Genomic DNA, 7,106 nt, shown 5'->3' with positions numbered 1-7,106 from the left:
TCCAGACATACAGCGGCACCGGCGAGCATGTGTTTCGAGCCGCCTTGAGATGGGTGTCTGTTTCTTTGATCTCTAGAGAGATAGCGACACGGAGGCAGACAGTGCACGGGGCATCTTGTTTTCGCCTATGTCGTTACGCCGGTCACCGATGAATTCTTAAGGAGGGAAGGACAAATCAGCCGTGTCCACCCCCGCTTTGTCGGGCTGCTCAGGGGCAAGCGGGCGATGAGTTGGCGCCGCCGCCGCTCGCTGTCTCCTCCGATCCACGTGTAGCGCAGTTCGGTAGAAGCGCCGCTTTCAGAATCTCCGGCAAAGGGGATTAGCTGCTTTTGTTCACGGCGACGCAGTCTCCCGAGGCGCCCCCACACCAGCGTTCTTTGCGTCTTCTGTGAAAACCAGCGCCTTTGGTCAACGCAGCCCGATGGCGCCTGCCTGGCTCGCCTGTCACCTCTGGCTGGGCCTCAAATCACAACAGCGCCCATGTGCTGTGCGTGTCAGTGCATGGTAAAGAGACCCAGGTGGTCGACATTACCCGGAACTCTGTACTACTCCATCCCTCATAGCCTGAGTCGTTTTGGGGCTCTGAACCCCATAAAAACACAAAAACAAATTTTCCGACCGGAGTGGCGAGTGTCCCTTCCCCTCGGAAGTTGCGCGGCGTTCCTTTCACCCCCAAAGTGCGCATTCGGGGATACTGCGGCAAGTAAGCCCTCGCACGTGTGCGCGCCTCTGTGTTTGTGCTTGGGTGTTTTTAGTGGCCGGTTGTCAGCGAAGCTGAGAACAACCAAGACAGCGGACGAGAAAACGACGAGCGGCGAGCAGTGTGTGTGGGGTTGCTCGACTGTGCGGATGCGCAAGCAAGATGGAGCGAGGTGTATGAAGCTGCGAGCGTGCATTTATCTTGTAAATAAGTTTTCGTTGTATATATAGTCATCTTTTGTTTTCAACGTACGCGTTCAACAGTTTTTCCAATCAATGTGTATGATGAGTGTGCACCGAGAGCGTGTAATGAAGCACAGAAGTGAATTTATCACACGTGTAATTACGCAATTCGCCCAGAAAAATCCGAGGCGCCTACAGTTGCTGTTCAAGGAAGACTGACTGAGTGACTGTAGTTGCGTGTTTGCGAACATATTGTGCTGTGTGCTGGTCATCAATCCGGGTGAGTCGAGAACCCGTATGCAGGAAGACTGAGCACTCTTCTCCACGAAGTGATATAGCATCTTTTTGCATTTTTTATTAATTTTAGTTGTTTCTTCGTTGATAAACTCCAATGTACCTCTCCTAGCCGCGCTTTAATTTGCTGTTTGTAATTTTTCTTTCATGTGTGCATTTTGTTTAATTTTTATTTATATATAAATAAATAAATTTACTCCGCAAATAGCGCCTTTTTGCTACGAACATACCCCCCCCCCCCCCCCGGGGCACCAACGGGCCCCCCCCTGCAAAAAATTCTGCGGACGCCCTTGGGCAAGGCATCGCGTCGAACGGGTGGTGGCGTTCCTCCCTTCCATTACGGTGCGGTTCGGGTGTCCACCGAGATGGCAGAGAATTACTGCGCCATTTCCTTTCCTCAAAAAACCTTGCGTTCAAATGGCAAGGCATCGCGCTGAACGGGTGGTGGCGTTCCTCCCTTCCTGTACGGTGCGGTTCGGGTGTCCACCGAGATGACATTAGGCCCGTAAACATTTCATGCTTACTCTACTCTCGGTTACGGGAGAGGCAGAGAATTTTTATTATTATTATTAAGGCGAAGCTTCAACAATCTGCAATTTTTCTCTTCTTTTTTTTCACTCGTAGCCTTCCCTCACGGGGAGTTTGAGCGGTCCGCAGGAAAACTAGGCAATCACCGTGCGGCGCGTTTTCCGTGCTCCTGCACCTTGTGACAGAGCAAACTTGCGAAAATATCACATCAAAGCACAGGCTCACTAAGATCGTGCTTAATATTGAGCTTTCCGCAAGATTTCTGCGGCGTAAAGGGCAGGAGGTCATTCTAAATGTCACGCGTGGCTCCGGCAGCCGCTGCGCGACGACTCGACTTGGTAGCCGAATTCTCACCCTGGTATGACGTCACGCTATGAAGTTACTAGGCATGGCACGAAGTCAGAGGTCATTCTAAATGTAACGTGTGGCTACCGGCCGTCGCTCAGCGACTACTCGACTTGGTAGCCCATCTCTCACCCTGGTATGACGTCAGACGCCATTCTAAAAGTCAAACGTGGCTACCGGCCACCGCTACGCGAAAGGCCATTCATAAGCATAGTATTGCTTTCGCAATGAAAGGGGCCGTCGCGCACGCCAGCTAAAGATTTGCCCGGCTTTGCGGTGGCTTGATGGTCACAACCACGAGTGCGAATAGGCTAGGAGTTGTGCCCTAACAGTCACGCTTCAAAATCTAAACCAATTTGCAGGCATTTGCTAAAGCGGCCGTGTAGCGCTAAGTCCGGTGGCCATATATAATAATGTGGAAATAAAGTGTGCTGCTGATTATTTATATTAATCGTCTTCACCGCGGCTACGAAAGCGCAATTCCTTCAAGACACCAATCAGCAATTTTAGCTGATTAGCGCGCTTTCCAAAACTAAAGAGGTCCTCCGCGGCTGAAAGCTTTTTAATAAAAAAAAAATTGCTTTCTTTATCAACCGCCACATTTTTAGAATTTTTGAAAAGCTCACTGAAACACTTTAGGGACGCCCCATAAATTTTTGTGCTTATTTCGTGCTAGAAACAAAAAAATTCAGGGTGCACTCTGACGATCCATAGTGCGCGAGGCGAAAGCCTTTCCCCACAGCTTGCCGTAGGCACACAGAAGGTCATGACCCATGACTAATTGGATAATGACCAACTAGTCATGAATAACTAGTGATGACTGGTTAATGACTACTTTGTCATGACTAATTACTTGACTAACTAGTCATGACTAATTAGTTGACGACTCATTAATGACGAACTAGTCATGACTGGTTAATGACTAATTAGTGGACGACTCATTAATGACTAATTAGTTGACTCATTAATGACTAGTTAGCCATTACTAATTATTTCACTAGTTAATGACTAGTTAGTCATGACTTCTGAGTAGTAATGACAAGGTATGCCTCACTTCAGATGTATGGACACAGACAGGGTCATGGCTGCGAGTATGAGCCATTAATTTTTTGCCTTAATATATTTTCACAGAAACATAAAACAACATTTTGCAACGTTACGCTAACATATGGCAGTGTAACGTTGGTGCTGAGTTGCGTGTGTAACGTTTTAACAATGTTGTTGTCTAATATTGCAGCAACATCCCATCAGTAATGTTTAAACAACATTGCTATAAGTGTGCTAATGTTGCGCAACATTTTGCAACGTTGTGCTAACATTGTAACAAGTTGTTGAACGTTGTGCAACAAAGTACAACATAGGTAACATTGCTGCAATGTTGTGGCAACATCACGTGCTACCAGGGGTGGCGCCTGCCTGGCTAGCCTGGTTCCGCTGCCTGGACCCCGATCACAACACCGCGTTATAACGTGCTTGCTAGTCATGCAGTGGGGACATCAGCGGGCTGTGTTCTGTTAATTAAGAACAGCCTCGGTGTCGAGGAACAAGCAGTTGTGTGTTGCACGAGGGGAAGGTTTGTGCTCTGTGATCTGTTGTACGGGGAGGAATATTTGAGAGTTATCTGTGTGTATGCTCCTACAAAACCGCGTGAACGTCTTTTGTTTTTCCAGGAACTATGTGCGTACATCGAATGCAATAATTCTTTTGGGGGATTTCGGTTGTGTTCTCAGTGCAGATGACCGATCAGGCTCAGCGGCTACCGAAAGCGAAAGTGCTGTTTTCTTGAAAGAAAACATTGAAAAGTATTCACTTCAAGACGTAGCCCAGTTTGCAAAGGGAGGAATGAGGCGTCATTACACACATTTTCAAGGGCGTAGTCATGCTAGGCTAGATAGAGCTTACGTTTCCCTTGAGCTAGCGGCAATTTGCGGCAACTACATCGTCGAACCGGTTATGTTTAGCGATCACTGTTGTGTCACATTCGCCATGGGAAAGAATATGGCACCTCAAGCGAAATTCAGCTGGGTCTTGTGGAAGCTCAATGCAAAATTATTGAAGGATGATACTTTTCTTTCAGAAACAAAGAACATGTTAGGAAAAGTTTGGTGGAATTATGGAAAAAGCTGGGCAGGAAAGTGAGAAGAATTTAAAGTTGATGCGAAAATGAGGGCTATCGAAAGGTCCTTAGAAATCAAGCACGCTGAAAAAGCTGTACAGAAGAACCTAAAACATATGTTGAAAGAATTAGAGGAAAAGAGAGCTCCGGGACTATACGGCGGTTCCACTGCCGCCATCTTGCAAGTAGTTCATATTCTGCCACCAGGCTACGACACTGATCCATCACTGAGAAAGTGTCTACCCGTCTTGCCCCCAGCGACCCGAGACTGGTTTTGGTTGAGATGTTGATATACGTGTCCGGTCCTTTCTTGACCCGAGCTGCGTGAAGGCTTTTCTTTTGCTGCTGCACCTGCCATGCTGAAAGGCGATGCAGGTACCAAATAAAAAAAAAACCATGGCAAACCCGGCTGCTAGTCCCCGTCGTGCGTGGGGGGAGGTGTTGGCTGGGGTGGTTCCGCATGCTTCTTTCTCTGCTTGTCCATTGCCAAAGCCAAAGAGAGTGTGGCTTCCTTTATTCGGTCTATGGTTCCGGAAGGGTGAAGGGAAAAAGTTGGAGAGCCGGGCAAAGAGGGTACCGTCTTTGTCCAAACGGGAACAGAGGGCAGTTTCCTTCTCTCTTGTTTAGCCTTGGCTTAGTAGCCACAGAAAGCTGTACCATCGATGTTACTATCTGGAGGGCCTCCTTTGAGAGAATGTGCCGTTTCGTTCTTGAGTTTTACCCGACTTCAGACTTTACTGTTTTCAATGTCTTGACATATATTAGTGGGAGCAAAGAAAAAGAAAAAAAATAATGCTGCCCATCCCGCATCCCAAAAGGCACAACGTCGATACAGTGGAAACTTGGGAGAGTTAGTGATAATTGTCGACATAATTGCACAGCGCAAATGACTAAGTAAGCGAAAAGAGAAAGCGGACGCCAAAAATAAGGAAGGTGTGATATAAAGCAAATTATTTGTGTTTATGTCCCATGTATATATTTCTAGCGGTTTTTTTTTTTTTTCAATGAACCTTATAGTTGAAATCGGTGCCTTTCTTGTGTCGTTCCTTCTGCCCTCGTCTTTTGCGCGTGCAATCACTTCGTCACTGTTGGTGCATAGTAATATTAGTAGTAGTTGGAACACTCCTGGTCTAGAGTGTAACTTGCAAACTCTAGCGCTGAAAATTTTTTTTTTTTTATCAAATGGTATTGCACCTATGATAAGAAAACTATAACAAAGACAGCTATACAATTTAGTCAACGCTCAGCGGATGCCTGTCCAACCTTATAAACTATGGTTGGTAAAGAAAAAGGCAGAGAGAAGTGGGCAATTGTCAATTTCTGTTTACCTTTGAGATGAATCGACATTGCGCAAGAGACGTTAAATTGCTATTGAGAGGGATAGCACCGCAGGGTTTCGGAATGTGTTTACCTCAGAAGCAAATATTCGTCGTACATGCGGCGGCACCTTGCAACCAATTCCGATCAACTTAGACGGAATTTTGCCAAAGTTCACAAAAATGCAGTATACAGCTAGATGCATACCATTCACGAGGCGGACTCGAGACTTTTTTATAGACATTGTACGAAGAAATGGGGGGGGGGCGAGGTGTGCAGGAACACTGGCAAAAAAAAGGGGTCGGCTACAAAGCGATAGTTCTGTAGGCACTTAGGGCGACCCCCTCCCCTCTCTCGTTTGGACCCTCAACTGCGTGCTCTTATTCATTTTAGACGTACGTCTTTCTTGCATACAGTTTGCATCATTAGGTTGCTTATTCCCTCCAGAATTTTCCATCGCGTGCTGATATGTATATCTTTCTTGCCTTGCGTCGATTTGACTCGATTTGGTTGGATCAAAGATTGAAAAAGTGCGCCCACGTATGTGTGTGTGTATGCGTGCGTGTCCACGCGCGCGTACCTGGAAACTGAAGGAACAGCTGCTATTTTCACACCGTCTATTGTCAGGCAACTATAGCCTCGTTTACATGAACCCGACTTCGGCGGGTCGAGCCAGGAGATCAAGTTGAGCAAGGTCAGCCCAACTTGACTGCATGTTTACATGAACTCGATTTTAGCGAGTCGCGACCGGTTCAACAGCAGCGGCACCAATCGCCGAGCGGCGCAGCGAGAAAGGGCAGTGGCAGCCTGGAAGATTGCGGCATGCACGGCTGCCTCGGAGGCGCTACGGCGCAAGCGAATGACAGGTTCGCATTTATCACCTCCCCTTCCACTAACCCGACTCCGACCGGTTTACGTGCTATCTGCTGTTGGGGTAGAGTGAGTCAACACACCCCCTGCAGCGGAGTTGACTGGACTCGCTCCCTCGACTCCCGGACCCGACTCTTAGGTGTTTACATGAACCCAGTAACCGGTTTTCAGCTCAAATCCTCAACTCAACCCGTCATGTAAACACCGCTTATAACGTGCTTGTAATTATTTTCCGAGAATTCCTTTTCCTGCGGCGCTAGTCTACCCCGCCTGCAGGAGGGGCGCGCAGCAAGGGAAGGGGGCGGTCCTTTGTGCCAGTTCCCGAAAAGGGGACTTCTCAGCACTATAGTCGGTTACAACTAAAGAATGAAGCGGCACACGCAACTCAGAGGGAGCTCTCCAGCCAATCACGTCGATTTGTGTGGCTGTGCATGCAGCCAAGCCTGCGAAAGAGAGCGAAGGAGTCGGCGCTTTGTCCCCGTGTCGCCGAGGGTGCATGTCCTTTGTTCGGGATAAGGCTAAAAGAATAATAACGCAAAAAAGAAAGGAAAATATTTTGCTGCCCCGGCATCTGCCATCGTCTCTAGGAGCACCTGAGCTGGAGCAGGGGAAAAGACAGGGAGAAAGGCGAAGGTACTAGTAGGTGTGGTGCCCCCGTTTATTGTCGCAGCTGCACTGGCCACTAAAGTGGGAGGGGGGGGGGGAGAGGGCTGGGGTGCTCACCTTTCGCATATGTCCGCGCGAGAGCGTCTTT

The sequence above is a fragment of the Amblyomma mixtum genome, chromosome 3 (assembly GCF_055824585.1).
Source record: "Amblyomma mixtum isolate Tamu chromosome 3, ASM5582458v1, whole genome shotgun sequence".
NCBI classification, from domain to species: domain Eukaryota; kingdom Metazoa; phylum Arthropoda; class Arachnida; order Ixodida; family Ixodidae; genus Amblyomma; species Amblyomma mixtum.
The sequence above is the reverse complement of the archived record's forward strand: the minus strand, read 5'-3'. Positions refer to the sequence as shown.